Source organism: Macaca fascicularis, chromosome 15 (genome assembly GCF_037993035.2).
Source record: "Macaca fascicularis isolate 582-1 chromosome 15, T2T-MFA8v1.1".
Taxonomy (NCBI): domain Eukaryota; kingdom Metazoa; phylum Chordata; class Mammalia; order Primates; family Cercopithecidae; genus Macaca; species Macaca fascicularis.
In genome coordinates this window covers 59,236,819-59,253,943 of record NC_088389.1, presented here as the reverse complement: position 1 = coordinate 59,253,943, position 17,125 = coordinate 59,236,819, and positions in this window count along the sequence as shown.

Below are 17,125 nucleotides of genomic sequence, written 5' to 3'. Positions count from 1 at the left end.
GCAGATCTTGTGTCTGGGGCCCCTTCCTCCTTCTTGGTGCCATCTCCCACCCCTGTGCCATCAGCTGGGAGTGGCACAGAACTACTCAGATGAGCTGGGCCCACAGAGCCAGAGGAATCTGTGCGTCTGGGAAGCAGCCAGGAGGTCAGGCCCCCTACGCTTGGGGTGGAAGGAGGCTGCCAAGCCCTGGACTCCCTCCTCGTCCCAGCGCCTCCCTGCCTGGCTGCAGCTGGATCCCTGGAGGCTGACAAGCTCTGAGGGCAAGGGTAAGGGGGTGCCCTGATAGAAAGAGGAGCGACGGGATTCAGGAGGCCTCAGGTTAGGCTGGGTGAGCTCTGGCTCACTGGGGAGCCATCTCTGCCTCAGGCTGGCCTCACAGGTGTGCCACCCGAGCCCAAGGCCCCATGCCTAGATGGGCCCCATGCTTGGTGTAATGCTCTACTGTTACCATCTTGAAATTCTTCAAAGTGTTTGAAGCAGGTGCCTCCAGTTTTCATTTTGCACAACCCCCAAAAGTTATGTAGCCAATCTTGGTCTCAGTTTCCCCACCCGTGTCAAGAAAATGACGGACTAAAGGACCAGAGGAGCTTGGAGGTGACTTCCCACTGACAGCAGAAGCAGGTGGTCCTCCAGGGGAGCTTCTCTGGGCTCACAAGTGGTTATTTCCCCTGAGAAGGTCACCCAAAGCTGCCCCATGTTGCCACCTCCTTTCTCCTCCTCCAGCTCCTGTCCTTTGAGGGGTGGAAGGAGCTACAGCTGTGACCAGCACCCACGACTCAGGGAGCACTCCAGTCCTGAGGCCCAAGGCACGCCCTGGAGGGAGCCTTAATGAGCCTTCATCAGAACTTCGCAGACCTTAATGAGCCTGAGAATCACCAGGAGCTTGTTAAAATGCAGATTCTGCTTCAGTAGGTCTGAGTGGGGCCTGACAGTCTGCATTTCTAACATGCTCGAAGGGAATGCCAGGGCTACTGGTCCACGGCCACACTTTGAGTAGCATGGTGCCAGACGGGGGTGTTAAGCCAGATGGGTGAGGACTGGGCCTCAGGACTGGGCAGGGCCGCATTGCCGGCTGGATAAAGGCACAGAGCTGAGAAGTGCAGCGTGTCCACATTTGCTCCGGCTGCCATGACAAGTACTCCAGGCTGGGTGGCTTAAACAACAGAAACTGATTTTCTTGCAATTCTGGAGGTGAGAATTCCCAGATCAAGGTGTGCCCTGGGATGGCTTCCTCCAAGGCTCTCTCTCTCTCCGTGGCTTGTAGGTGGCCGCCTTCAGTCTCTGTGTTCACATGGCATTCACTCTATGCTTCTCTGTGTCCTAATCTCTTCTTATGAGGACACCACCCATCAGATTGGGTCAGGGCCCCCCAGTGAGCTCACTCAAACTTAATGACCTCTTTAAAGACCATGTCTCCAAATATAGCCACATTCTGAGGTACTAGGGGTTAGGACATCGATATATGAATCCAGGGAGGGACGTGATTCAGCCCATGGCATGGGCGTGCACAGGAGGGGCACAAAGTGGAAGTCATCAAGCGCTCACTATGTGCCAGGCTTGGAGCCAGGTGCTCTGGGTATTTTTTTCACTTAATCCCCAAACAGCCCTGAGAGGTACAAAGTGAGCCACAAACGCTGTTGAGGTCCCTCTGTGTGCCAGGCACTGGGCTAGGCACACACATACATCATGGCACGGCGTCCCCACAGAGTCTGCTCCTCATGCTCACAGGCGTGGAACCTGAGACCCAGTGAGGAAAGAAAGTGTGCTGCAGGTCACTCAGGGATGGGGCCAGGACTCCGGTGTTTGTAGTCCATTTTCACCCCTCCTTCTCTACCTCCTTGCCTTGCTGCTTGGGAACAGCGGTTCACAAGTCACTCTACATTGCCATCAAATAAACTAGAGGGTCTCTTTTCCTTTTATTTCTTTTTCGAGATGCAGTCTCACTCTATTGCCCAGGCTGGAGTGCAATGGTGCAATCTTGGCTCACTGAAAACTCTGCCTCTTGAGTTCAAGTGATTCTCTTGCCTCAGCCTCCCAAGCAGCTGGGATGACAGGCATGCCCCACCACGCCTGGCTAATTTTTGTATTTTCAGTAGAGATGGGGTTTCAACATGTTGGTCAGACTGGTCTTGAACTCCTTACCTCAGGTGATCCACCTGCCTTGGCCTCCCAAAATGCTGCGATTACAGGTGTGAGCCACGGTGCCTGGCCATTAGAGGGTCTCTAATTGTAGAAGACAGAAGGAAGTGGTGAAAAACAAAAAGACACCTGCTGGCTGGTGGGGTGTCCTGGAGAAAGGCCGCACCCATGCCAGGCACCAAGGCTGGTGTGTGATGAATGTGGAACCCCTGGACCCTTTGCAGTTGGGGTTCTGGAGGTACTCCAGCCTCAGCAAGGGGAGGAGCATGAGGGGCTCCAAGCTTGCCAAATGGGTGGTTCCTGTGGTTGGATTTGGGGCACACTCTGCTCTGGAGAGTGGAGCTCACAGAGCCATTTTCAGTCTCAGTGAGTCCCCAGGTTCCTTCTGCCACTCTGAGCTCTCTTTACCTATTCCTCATCATCAGGACATTTGTGCATCTACACTGGCGGTCATGGGATTTTTTTTTTTCTTGAGACAGAGTCTTACTCTGTCACCTAGGCTGGAGTGCACTGTTGCGATCTTGGCTCACTGCAACCTCTGCCTCCCTGGTGCAAGTGATTCTCCTGCCTCAGCCTCCCAAGTAGCTGGGATTACAGGTGCACGCCACCCCACCTGGCTAATTTTGTTGTTGTTGTTGTTGGCCAGGCTAGTCTCAAACTCCTGGCCTCAAGTGATCCATTCACCTCTGCCTCCCAAAGTGCTAGGGTTACAAGTGTGAGCCATGGCGCCTGGCCTGGTCATGGGATTTTAAAGCAGGCAGGGGCCCTGGAAGGACCCAGTGGGCCAGTCCATTGACCCTTGTTTGGTTCACAAACTCCTTGGAGAACCTCAAGGGAGCCATGACCCCTGTCCCTAGGAGAGCACACCTGTGTGCACATGCACATAGACACAGCTGATCATTCTCAGCTGCGGGAGCCTCCAGGTGCACGATTCTGCCTTAGAAGGCTCTACAGCATCTCCACCCTTGGTGCACACCCTGGGGGATGAGTTCTCACTTTCTGCTGTGCCTACCCAGGGCTTCGGTGCACCACCCTGGTTACCTCTTTTTATTGGAGCCAAATCTGCCTCCCAGTGGCTTCTTTCCATGGGTCATTGTTCTGCTCCTCAGAGCCACCTGGAATGAGGTCACCGTGTCCTCTCTGTGACACAGGAGAGAAGATAAGGATCTATATCCCCTGGAGTTCACCCCTCTCCATGGTGTTCAGCTGTGGCTCTTTCCTCACAGGGCGGGCATCCAGACCTTTCCCAGCCTGTCTTGGCCCCAGACCCATTCCTGTTTCTCAGTGTTCTCATTGAGGGCTGGCCCCAAAAACACAGAATTCCAGGTGCAGTCTGGCCAGCCCTAGGAGAGCAGATCGCTCACCCCGTTTGTTCTGGGTGTTGGCCCCCATTAATGTAGCTCTGGAGATAAACATAACACAGCAGATCCACTGAGCTAGGGGTCAACTCAGACTCCCGGATCGTCTCCCTATAAGCAGCTGTGCAGTCACATCTTCCCTTTCCTCTTTCTAGTATTGGTGAGGTTTTAGACAGAAATCCCAGTTTACACCAGATATTTGGTTTTCTGTCACGTTCCTTTACTGCTCATAGTACCCTCAGCCAAAGGCATTCCCACCCCGAACCTCAGTTTCCTCACAGATTTGTTGGGATGGTGAAATGTATAAGGTCACTGTTGGGGCTTGGAAGGGTGTTGTTTCTGTGTGTTGTTGTTTTGGAAAAGATTTCTGGTTGTTTCTAAAGTGCATTTCCTCCCTTTTACATGGAAATAAAACTCTCACCTTGGTGTGCAGATGCTCAGCATGAGACCATAATTCCCAGCCTGTCTTGCGCTGGATGGAAGGAGAGGGCAAGCAGTGTGCAATAGTGCCTGCTTATCCACGCTTCCCACAGTTTCTGTTACCCAAGGTCCAGAACGGCTAGTGATTTGGAGAGAGAGAAAGAGAGAGAGAAGTCACATTCACATATTTTTTATTACTGTGTATTATTATAATTGTTCTATTTTATTAGTTACATTGCTGGCCTTTCACGGAGCCTAATTTATAAATTAAACTTTATCATAAGGTATGTATGTATAGGAAAAAACACAGTGTATATAAGGTTTGGTACCATCTGCAGCTTCACTGGGGGTCTTGGAATGCATCAGGCATTCACTGGGGGTCTTGGAATGCATCCCCCACAGATAAGAGGGACTATTGTACTCAATTTCCAGTTGTGCCTTTGAAGAAAAGAGTGTGTCCTCTTTCATTACTGGCTCTGTGGATGGAGGAAGATGTGTGGGGCGCTATCTGGGACACCTGGATGAGTACAGCCCCTTAGGATGGCAGAGCAATAAGACAGAAGCAGCCTGGGCCCCGATGACTTCAAAACGCCGCCTCAGCCTCCTCAGAAAGACTTTTTTTTTTTTGAGATGGAGTCTCACTCTGTCGCCCAGGCTGGAGTGCAGTGGTGCAATCTCGGCTCACTGGAACCTCCGCCTCCCGGGTTCAAGAGATTCTCCTGCCTCAGCCTCCAGAGTAGCTGGGATTACAGGCGCCCACCACCACGCTCGGCTAATTTTTGTATTTTTGGTAGAGACGAAGTTTCACCATGTTGGTCAGTCTGGTCTCAAACTCATGACCTCGTGATCTGCCTGCCTTGCACTCCCAAAGTGCTGGGATTACAGGCGTGAGCCACCGCGCCCGGCCAGACGGACTTTCATGTGAGTGAGAGATGACCTCCTATTCTGCATAAGCCGTGTTATTTGTGTTGCACAGCTCAGCCTTGTCACAGCCTAATCAATGAGTTTTTTCAGGCATTTTATTTAGAAGAGGCAGTATAGGCTCAAATCAATAGGGAAGAAGAGAGGGACTTGCAAATACTCTAAAGAAGCCAATATTTTTTTTCTTTACTTCTGCTTCTTTCCTTCCCTCCTGCCATTTCTCCCCTCTCCTTCCATCTGATCCTTGAACATTTATTGGGTTCATTTTCTGTACCAGGCCTTCTGCCAGGCACTGTGGATACAGAGATGATTAAGACACAGTGTCTGCTGTAGACTAGCAAGGGAGACAGAGGGCATGTAGACATGCCCTCAAGTCCACGTGACAAGATCACCATGGAGGGTTTTTCAGGGTAATGGGTGGACTCGGAGAAGCAGCCACCTCTTTTGCTTGGGATGGTGGGAGGGAGGGAGTTGGGGGATTATGGCTTGAGTTGATCCATGTGGGCTGAGTAGAGGTTCTCCAGAAAGAGAAGGGAGGGAACAGCATTCCAAGCGGAGGAAATAGCTTGTGCAAAGTACTAGAAGTGTGCAGGAGCATTGAGTGTGAAGAGCTGTGGGCTCTTTGTGGTGGGAGCGAGGGGTGGCAGACGGCTGATTAGGGACTTGCTTTGCTGCAAAGTGCCCTGCCAGAAGTCACCTCCCTTCTGAGGAGTGCTGAGCAAGGAAGAAACAACTGCTTTGCAAACACACACCTCATGTATTTATTTCCTCTGTTTTCCTCATATCTCTCATCTTTTCCCCTGAATGAGATGCCTTCTGGTTTCACTTAATTTCCACAGGAAACTAGAAGGAGCAACATCTGTCTAAATTCTCCCTAACTCACTCCAGATTTTCAGGGTCAGAATGTGGCCTCTGAGAGTCAGGGTCTCTGTGGGGTCAGAGGTGACAGCCCCAGAACTGGGGGCTTGTGCCGAGCCCCTCGTGGCAGCGGAGTCCAGGCACCAGTTCCCTGCACAATACAGATGTTCAGCAAGGATTTTGTTGGGAGCGTAATCAGCTGCCAAGGCAGCCCCTGGAGAAGGGAGTGTGGGCCTCATTCCCATGGGCTCCTGCCCAACGTTCCTTCGTTCCTGAATTTTATGTTCCTGGGAGAGGCTGGAGGCTGAGCAATGCTCCAGCTCCACAGCAGCTGCCCCCTCCTCGGGAAGGCAACAACCTCTTTCCTCACGTGGCCTTGGGACATTGGCCTCCCAACCTGGGGACATTGTTTTGTTCACAGCTGCATGCTCATGGCATTTATTTAGGGGACACTTTCTCTTCTGCCACCCACAAGGAGGCAGCTTGGAGAAGGAGCAGAGCTGCGCCTCCAGGGATGGAGGTCTGTTCCTGGGGAAAGGGGCTCCCTCTCTTTGAGGCTCAGTTTCCTCATCTGTAAAACAGAGCAGGCTGGCCCAGGTGGCATCTAAGGTGATGTGTGGACAGGTGTGGACTTTGGAGTCATGCAGACTTGCATTCTGCCTGGGCCACTTGGCAGCTGCATGGCCCTGGGGAGGTCCTGAGCCTCGCTGGCTGTGGTGTCCTGTCCTCATCTGTGCATGGAGGACATGGGACCAGGTCATCTTGAAGGGCCTCAAGGGCTTAATGAAGAGGCCAGGAGAGCCCGCTCTCAACAACAACGCTGAGGAAAATCATTTTGTATTCTCCCTTTTGGAAAAATATTTCTAATTCTACGCCTGTTGGAACCAAGCAAGGTCAACACAAAAAAATTGGCCCTCCACTATCCTAAGAAAACTAAAGCAGGAACAATAGAGCAAATATCACATGCTCTCACTTGTAAGTGGGAGCTAAACATCAAGGACACATGACCCAAGGAGGGGAACAACAGGCACAGGAGCCTACTTGAAGGTAGTGGATGGGAGGAGGGTGAGTTGGGTACTATGCTCATTGTCTCAGTGACGACATAATCTGTACAGCAACCCCCCATGACACTCAATTTACCTCTATAACAAAACTGCACATATACCCCGACCCTAAAATAAAAGCTAACAAAATAAATAAATAAAACAAAACATGGGAGGCCGAGGCGGGTGGATCACCTGAGGTTGGAAGTTTGAGACCAGCCTGGCTAACGTGGTGAAACCCCATCTCTACTAAACATACAAAAATTAGTCAGATGTGGTGGCGCTCATCTGTAATCCCAGCTACTTGGGAGGCTGAGGCAGGAGAATTGCTTGAACTCAGGAGGCGAAGGTTGCAGTGAGCCAAGATCATGCCACTGCACTCTAGCCTGGGCAACAGAGCAAGACTCCATCTCAAAATAATAATAATAATAATAATAATTTTTAACAAAAGAAGAGGCATCCATGATTTACCCTTTCTCCCACCCCTTGCCCCCAGTCTCCACAGATCAGTGGACTGTTTTTTCTAAAGCATAACTGGATGACTCGTTGGGTTGTCCTCTTCCTGCACCCCACCTTACTGTGTCCTCTCATTCACCCTGGCCCCTTTCAGACCCTTCAGCAGTCCAAACTACAACTTCTTCTGGAGCTTGCATTGTCCAAGGATGACAAGAGGCAGCCCTAAGGGGTGAGGGTGGGAGGGCGAGGTGGGGGTTAACTCCTCCAGCGTCTTCATGTGCGTCCCCCAAACCCTCCATCTCGGAAATGCAGGGTGCTATTGGTGTGTAATGATGTTGAGTCGCCCAGGTTCCCCCTTCAAGGTGCTGGCAATCCCCCGTGACTGCTGCACTCCCGCCCTTCCCGCCCACTGCTCCCGCCCACTGCTCCCGCCCACTGCCTCCCCTCTTTCAGATCTTGGTGTCCTGTCACTCTCCTTCCTGATGCCTTGTCTGTCCCCCATCTCATCTTTCAGAACCCTGGGCACTTTTTCTTCCGAGAACTCATCATATTTGTAGTTATACATGGATCTCACCCTCTCCCATTTGATGCCTGGCTCTTGCAATGGATTATAAATGCCAGGAGAGCAGAGGTCATGCTGGCTTTACCGTATTCCCATTGTCTCACATAGTGCCTGGGAAATAGTTGGCTCTGGACAAATCATTGTTGAATGACTGAAGAAATGAATCACCCAGTGAATCTAGAGTGTGGTGGCAATGTGAGCGCAACAGGAAAGCAAGTGGCCGCAAATCATGTTGTACTACATACAGACTTTGGCACTAACATGGCGGGCACTCAAATCCTAGTGGTGACCCTGGGGACTCCAGGAAGGCAGGCTGTTTTCCCTCTCGGCCCCACAGAGGAGAGTGTCTCAAGGAAGAGAAGGTGGTCACCTGTGTTGAAATGTTCCTGAGAGGCCAAGGAAGAAAAGGACTGAGGTATGTCTATTGGACTCAGCCACAGGAGGTTATGGTGACCTTGACAAGAACAGTTTTAAAGGACTGGGGAGTCGGAAACCAGACTGCAGGGGAGGGAGCAGGAGTCGAGGAAGTGGGGATTGTGGGTAGAAATTACTCACAGAGACTATTTCTAGACACTAGACCAGGAATGGGAGGAGAGACGTCATTAGCTGTTTCTTACCAAGAAGGATCACATCAAATTCATTTGGAAAATTTTTGGAATAATAATGATTCATCTACTAGATGGCTAGCAAAATAAGATGCCTCAACCCCTAGTCCTACTTCTCACCATTAACTAGACTATGAGGATTGAAGGGACCTCCAATTCTCAACACAGCCCTCTCATTCCATAGACGAGGTGCCTGAGGCCCAGAGAGGGTCAGGGATGTGCCCAAGGTCACACAGCAGATGAGGGGGAAAGCCAGGTTTTGAAGCAGGCTCCTGTGTGCCCAGCCCACGGCTCTTTTCCTATATTCTATGTCTTTCTTTCCTCTGTCCTTTCTAAACAGTCTTTATTGACTCCAGGAAATGGGAAGGATAGTTATTTTTAGTTTATTCAAAATGAGTAAAATGGGTAATGGTTTTTTTCTCCCCAATATATTAGATCCAAAATATGTCTTATGTAAGAGCTCACTGGGATGAGAAATGGTCGCACATTGAGAACAAAGATTTCTTTGACTATTAAAAGCTCCAGAGTGAACCCTAAACTGGCCCAAATAACTGGGCTCAGCTCTCCTTGCCTAGCTGACAGAAGAAGGCTGGGCAGGGCTGTGTGTGTGTGTGCGCGCGCACGTGCACGTGTGTGTGTACAAGTGAGCACATGTGTGTGTGTAGCAGGCTCCCTCTCTGGGGTGATTTCCAGAGCACCAAAACAAGCATCCCGAATCTGAACTTCTTCAATACCATTTATCATCATGATCATGATCATGATTAATTCTACTAAAATATGTATAAAATTTACCATCTTAATTATTTTAAGTGTATACTTCAGTGTGTTAAGTACACACATGTTGTTTATTGTGCAACCATTATCACCATCCAGAATTTTCCAGAAACCTTTTTATCTTGCAAAACTGAAACTCTATACCCATGAAAAAACAGCTCCCCATTCCTTCTTCCCACAAGGCCCTGGAAATCACCATTCCAATTTCTGACTCTATGAATTTGACTTCTCTAGAGACCTCCTGTAAGTGGAATCATATGACATTTGTTCTTGTGTGACTGGCTTGTTTTACTCTCAGTACCTCTTTGAGTGTGCTCCCCATGCCCCCAACACCCCATGAGGCACCCTCCTTTCAATACCTCTTTGAATGTGTCATTGTGCCCCCAACCGCCCATGAGATACCCTCCTTTCAGCACCTCTTTGAGTGAGATCCTCATGCTCCCAACCCCCCATGAGACACCCTCCTTTCAGTACCACTTTGAATGTGATCCTCGTGTCCCCAATACCTCATGAGACATTGTCTCCTTTGGCAGAGGATTTGATCCTTGGTTGAAAAGCGACAAGCAACCCTGGGAAGGAAGCATTTCAAGCTTTATTGGCACTTTTTCTTTAGTGCCAATCAATGGATACTTCCTTGAGAGCAGGTTTTGATAGGGTAGGGGTGACCCTGGTTGAAAGCCCTGATTGATTATGGGTGGGAAGAGGGAGAGACTTAATGACAGAGAAAAAAAAATTGTTCTGCCTGGAAAAATGTTGCCGGGATCATTATAAGTGAATCCACGAAACAGCAATTAGTTTTATAACACAGCCACTTCTGAAATTTATGTCCCTAGGTGTGTTGACCTCATGTTATGCTCTGACTTGATTCCTTGGAGAGTCATAAATTAAGTGTCCTCAGAGGACTGCTAGCAATAATCATAATAATCCTCTTGTATTTTGGTTGCATTCTACGCTTTAGGATACACTTTCATTTCTATTATTTTATTTGATCAAAATGACAACAGTGTGTGCTCGTTAGAATATGACTTATCATCCTCAATTTTCAGGTGAGGAAGCCAAGTTTCAGTGGGTGGAAGGGACCTGCTCAGGCTTATACAATCACTTGTTGGTAGCACTGGATTGAGAACCCAAGTCTTTAGCCCAGGCCTCTTTCCACTGTTCCACACTTTGCTGGAGTTTTCTCCCCTCTACCTCCCATTTGACCTCACACTCAATCCTTCTCCAAGAATAATGCATCACTATGCAGAGGCTCAAATTAGAAACTCCAGAGTCGTCCTTGACATTCCCTTGCTCCAGTTTCATATCCAGTCTTCAATTAAGCCCCGTTGTTTTTAATTCCTGAATATGTTTTCAATACTCCCCCTTCTCTGCAAGTCTGGACTGGCAGAGTCCAAGCCTTTTACTCTTACCTGGAGTTAATCCTTTAGATTGCCATGATGCCCTTTCTGTTCTTCTCTTCCTCTGTTATTTCCCAGGAAATGTGGATTTGAACAAGGTTAGACGAGTTTCCATGTCGTAGAATTTCTCAGAGTTTCTGACCTGCTAAGAATGGTAACAGTGACTTGCCAAAGTAAGGGGCATGTGTTTGCCATACTCTAAACTTACTTGATCTTTCCTGGACTCCTGTGGTTTATCTCTACCCTCTCCCCCATGCATTTTCCACACTTAAGCTGCATACACCTCTGCTAACTGCAAAACTGCCCTCCTCACCCCACGCCATGCTCCTCCTATCCCTCTGGCCTTCCAGTCCCTCTGACATGTGGTAAGATGCACATGCCCTGCCAGGGTCCCCTCTGCCAGGCTTCTCTATCACCAGCTGTGGCAGTGTTGGTTGCTGGTGCTCACAGCTGCCTCCTCTGGAAGCCACCTTACCAGGGAGGTCACGTTCCCTGGAGCTCCAGAAGCATCTCATAACCAATATCTGACATGATGTTTGCAGTACCTTTTACTTATTTCTCTTTCTCTTTATTTTCCAGTAGCTGGGACTACAGGTGTACACAACCATGCCCAGCTAATTATTTATTTATTTATTTATTTTTAGAGGCAGGGTCTAGCTATGTTTCCTGGGCTAGTCTTGGACTCCTGGTATATTAGTCTGTTTCACACTGCTATAAAGAACTACCTGAGGGTGAGTAATTTACAAAGAGAAGAGTTTTAATTGACTCACAGTTCTGCATGGCTGGGGAGGCCTCAGGAAACTTACAATCATGGCGAAGGTGAAGGGGAAGCAAGGTATATTTTACATAGTGGCAGGAGAGAGAAAGAGAGCAAGGGGGGAGGTGACACACTTTAAAACCATCATTTCTCTTAAGAACTCACTCACTCTCATGAGAACTCACTCACTCTCATGAGAACATCATGGGGGAAACTGCCCCCATGATCCAATCATTTCCCACCAGGTCCCTCCTCTGACACCTGAGGATTACAAGTCGAGATGAGATTTGGTGGGGGACACAGAGCCACACCATATCACGTGGCTTCAAGTGATGCTCCTGCCTCAACCTCCTGAGTTGTTGGAGTGAGTCACTGCTCCCAGTCCAAGATTTATTGTTGTTAAAAGGTCGTGATGCTGATGAGGAGATCAGGAGCCAGGCATTCTGATACACAGCTGGTAGGAAAATAAGTTAGTACCACCATTTGAATAAGGCCCTTTGGGGCAGAGAGTTTGTCTCTGTGTTCACCCCTGGATCTCCAGTGCCCAGAACCATGCCTGGCACTTGGGCACTCAATTAAAATTTGTTGAACAAATGTAAGACAATTTGACAATACATCGTGAAGCTTACATTTTCATATCCCATTGTTTAGTAATTCCACTTCCTAAGGAAACTCTTAAAAATTAGGACAAAGATATTTATGTAAGGACATTCCTCACATTCATTTATAAACTCATAAAACTGGAATCAACCTAAGTGTCCACAGGATGGTGACTAGCTTAATTATGGCACATCCACACTGAGAAATCTGATATAATTGATAAAAATGACATATTCAAAGAATATTGGGCATATAGGATTATGCTATTGATAAATACTAAGTGAAAACAATTTAAAATTCTATGTGCAGTATAATCTTAATTTTTGGAAAAAAAAAAACCAAAACCAAACCACACTTGTTGATAGTGGGTTGCAGTGACTTTTACTTATTTCTTGTTCTCTTTATTTGCCAAAATGCCCACAATGAATATGTGTTGCTTTTGTAGTCAGAAAAAAAAAGCTTTGAAAAGAAAAGCATAGTTAATAGCAAAATTGTGAGCAGCCAGGAAAAATGGGAATAACTTGTAATAGTATTTTTCCACCTAATACTTCATAACAGATCATTTTATGGTGGGTTAAAGAACATACCTCCTTATTAAATTGGCCTGGCCTTGTTTGGACAACAATGAGGATTAGATTTCATGAGACACTTTGTGTTGTTTTCATGTTCTTAGTGTGTATTTTTCCATGACTTAGAAAATCTTAAAATACTGGCTCCCCTTTAAAAAAAAAAAAGTTTTACAACTCCTTTGACTGGAATTGATTTCTCCTGTGGCTCTGGGGTCTGTAAAAGGCATCAGGATGCGACAAGGCATTGACCTTTATTCTTTGCCGTGGTCAGAGAATTTCCCTATGACTGGCTCAAGGTTTCCAAGAGGAAGGCAATTAAATGACCTAGCACAATTGCCTGGATCCTGGTCCCTGGGCTTATCTTGATTAGGAGGAAGTGGCTATCTAGTTGTTCCAAATTTAGAGCATAGAAAAGAGCCGGATGTCTGAGACTATCACACAGAGAAAGCCTTAACCCATTGGGGCTTTTGCCCTGCTCACCACTTCCCTGATATCTGGCTGTGCCCACCTTGATGCAGAACACAGGGACCTTTGGGTTACAACTTTCCCCTTCCCAGCAAGTCTGTCCTAGTTTCAAAGTCCACTGAGAGGCTCATTTCCACGCTAAGATTGAAAAGACGCTGGGCACATACCTCCTGAGAGATTTGTTGGCTTATGCTAAAAGTTCTGTCATCTCTAAGACCGAGTTCAGAATCCTGAGGCTGGTGGTCAAGACCCTTCACCATCTGACCCCCTGCTGCCCCTCTCCCATTGTTCATCTCTACTACAGCGACAGGGAAGTGTTTATGAGAGCAAACTCCAGGGACTAGAAACAGACGTTGTCCCTGCCCCCAGGGAGCTTACAGAATAGTAGGAAGGTAGAAATTCAGTACACAGAGGGGAGTACATTCGCAGCCCGGCAGAGATCTAGCCTGAAAGACCAGATTGGCTTCTTCCTAGTTGTGCGATCTTGGACAAATTATTTTATACCTCTGTGTCTTTGCCACCTCATCTGTTAAAGGGGGATAATATTAATATTACTAATAATACCAAATTCATAAGATGTATGTGAGCTTTACATTATTTGATATGTGTGAAGCGCTCTGTACAATGTCCTCTGTATACCTTCGTCCCTCAGTATCCATGGGGCATTGGTTCCAGGACCCCTCCAGGAATACCAACATTTGAGGATGCTTAAGTCCCTGATATAAAATTGTGTAGTGTTTGCATAGAACCTGTGCACATCCCCTAGATGCTTTAAATCATCTCTAGATTGCTTATAATAGCAAACACAACATGAATGCTATGTAAATAGTTGTTATACTGTATTGTTTAGGAAATAATGACAAGAAAAAGAGTCTGTACATGTTCAGTAAAGAAGACACCATCCTTTTTTTCCCGCTGAATATTTTCAATCCACAGTTGGTTGAATTCACAGATGCAGAACCTGCAATATGGAGGGCCAGCTGTACTCAGTGCTTAGTACATGTTAACTCTTAGAGAAAGAAAATTCATTCACTTAGAGAAAACTTGCTGAGCTTTGACTAGGTGCTGGGCACTTTGCCAGATGCTGTAAATTCAGAAGGGGATAATGCACAGTCCCTGGCCTCATCTCCAAAAACCCCATATTTTATTGGAGACGCAAATGGGAACGGACCAAGGTAGCATAGCTCCAGGCACCTTGTTCCAGAAACTCTGGTCTCCTTTCCTTTCCAAATGTGCCATGCACTTTCATGCTTTGTGCTGTTGTTCCTTATCTCTAAAAAGCTTTCCCTTTTCCTCAGCCACTGAAAACATTCAAGATCTAGCTTATGATGTGTCATCAACACTGTGAAGCCTTCCCTGACTCCCAAACCAGAATCATGGGCCCTCCTGTGTCTCCATCATGCTCTGTATAAACTCTCTGCCTCTCATCTTCCCCTCAGCCAGGGCTGGTCATTACAGGAACATCTCCCAGTAGACTGGAAGCTCTTTGAAGGCAAATTTTATGCTTCACTCATTTCCATGTCCCAGTGTCCAGCACAGGGTCAGGTACATTGTAGATGTTTAGGAAGTGTTGGTTGATTAAATGAATGAATGAATAAATGAATGAATGAATGAATGAATGAATGAAAGCACATCTGACATCATAGAATAAATTGCTGCACTGATGGTGAGGAGAGATGCTTCCTTTCCAGCATAATATTCTATGAGAACACAGAATTTGCTTTGCAAATAGTTGGGTTCCTTCTACCAATTCTATCTGCTGCTGTGAACAAGGCTAAGTTTACTTAATCATAGGTAAGTCGGAGAAAGGGGTCTGTCCTGAGCATGCCTTTCCAACTGTAATATTGTCAGGAGCATCCCGAAAGGGTTAAGACCCTTGCCTTGGTGCTGGTCTTGTGCCAGTCCATTTGGTGTTCACAGTGTAGAGATTATTTAATTGGAAATGGAAGCCAGTATTAAGGCCAATATTGCAACAGAAATAATTGAATGTAAAAACCACATGTGCTTTGGGGACCGGGACACAGAAATTTAATTTTAGTTTCCTCACTTATTTGTTGGGTGATGTAGGAAGGCTCTTTCCCCTCTCTGAACCTCATCCATTAAATGGGGATCATAGGAGGCTGGAGTTGGGGAGGTTGGACTGATTAATCTGTAAGCTCCTTCCGGCTGTGATATGCCCTGTCTGTCACTTCCATGGAACCAGATAAACGAAAGACCAGCTGAAACAAATTGCTGGAAAGTGATGGGGAGGGAGTTCTGGGAGAGGATCCCAGTCCTCGTGAGGTCAAGCTCATGGTTTAGGAACCAAAAGCTCAGAAATGCTCTGAAACCACAGACGATCAAATCCACCCACTGGAGATTCAGTACATGTTTGCTGAAAATTGCAAACTAAAAGCAGACATTTTTGAGTTGTTTGGAGGATGCACGGCTAGACCTAACCAGGATGGTGGGTGTACAGGGCGGTTTATTCAAACGGGAGAGGCCCTGTCTGCTGTCTGGGACCTGCATCCTATTGGGGGAAAGCACGTTCCTGGCCCATCCACCCTGGCCATCAGGACTTAAAGATTCCTTGCTTGGGTCTTGCTCAGGTACTGTGCTTTAAGAACCTGAAGGGTGTTCTTTTGACTCACTATTTTATAGAGACAACAGCAGGGTCAGTTGAGAAGAACTGAAGCCCAGTCTCAGAAGTGACTTGCAGCACATACTTTTTTGAAAAAAATTGACAGATAATTCACACACCGTACAATTTGCCCTTTTCGAGTATCTAATTCACTGGTTTTTAGTATATTCCCGAAGTTCTGCAATCATCTCTGCTGTCTAATTCCTGAATAGTCTCATCACTCCAAAAGATATCTTGAGGCCAGGTGCGGTGGCTCACACCTATAATCCCAGCACTTTGGGAGGCCAAGGCAGGTGGATCACGAGGTCAGGAGTTTGAGACCAGCCTGGCCAATATGGTGAAACCCCGTCTCTACTAAAAAAAGAAAACAAAAATAGCTGGTTGTAGTGGCACGTACCTGTAGTCCCAGCTGCTCAGGAGGCTGAGGCAGGAGAACCAGTTGAACCCGGGAGGTAGAGGTTACAGTGAGCTGAGATTGCGCCACTGCACTGCAGCCTGGGTGACAGATCAAGACTCCGCCTCAAAAAAAAGAAAAAAAAAAGGTATCTTGTGTATGTTAGCAGTCACTTCCCACTCCCCTCTCCCCCATGCCCTTGGCAACCACTAATTCACTTTTGTCTCTGTGGATTTGCTTATTCCGGACTTTTCATATAAATGGAATCATACAACATGTAGCCTCCTGGGTCTGGCTTCTTTCATTTTGCCTAATACTTTTAAGGTTCATTTGTGCTGACCATATATTTTTCTCAACAATTAAAAATTACAGGCTCCTGCAGCACAGTGCAGCTGCCACCTGGCCCAACCAGCTTCCTGGACCATGGCCAACCTGAGTGCACCTTCATCACCATCAAGCCAGACAGTGTGCAGCGTGGCCTGGCTGGCAAGATCATCGAGCGCTTTGAGCAGAAGAGATTCCACCTCATGGCCATGAAGTTCCTCTGGGCCTCTGAGAACACCCGAAGCAGCACTACATTCACTGTAAAGACCGCTCATTCTTCCCCAGGCTGGCGAAGTACAGGAAATCAGGGCCTGTCTTGGCCATGGTCTGGGAGGGGCTGAATGTGGTGAAGACAGGCCGAGTGACACCTGGGGAGACCAATCCAATGGATTCTAAGCCACACACCATTTGTGGGAACTTCTGTATTCAGGTGGGGTGATGCATCATTCATGGCAGTGGCTCAGTAATAAGTGCTGAAAATAAATCAGCCAGGCCAGGCACTGTGGCTCACACCTGTAATCCTAGCACTTTGGGAGGCCAAGGCAGGCAGATCATGAGGTCAGGAGATCAAGACCATCCTGGCTAACACGGTGAAATCCCATCTCTACTAAAAATACAAAAAATTAGCTGGGCGTGGTGGCAGTCGCCTGTAGTCCCAAGTACTCAGAAGGCTGAGGCAGGAGAATGGCAGGAACCCAGAAGTCAGAGATTGCAGTGAACTGAGATTGTGTCACTGCCCTTCAACCTGGGTGACAGAGTGAAACTCAGTCTCAAAAAAAAACAAAGAAATCAGCCTATGGTTGAAACAACAGATGCTGGAGTGGATGTGGAGAATTAGGAATGCTTTTACACTGTTGGTGGGA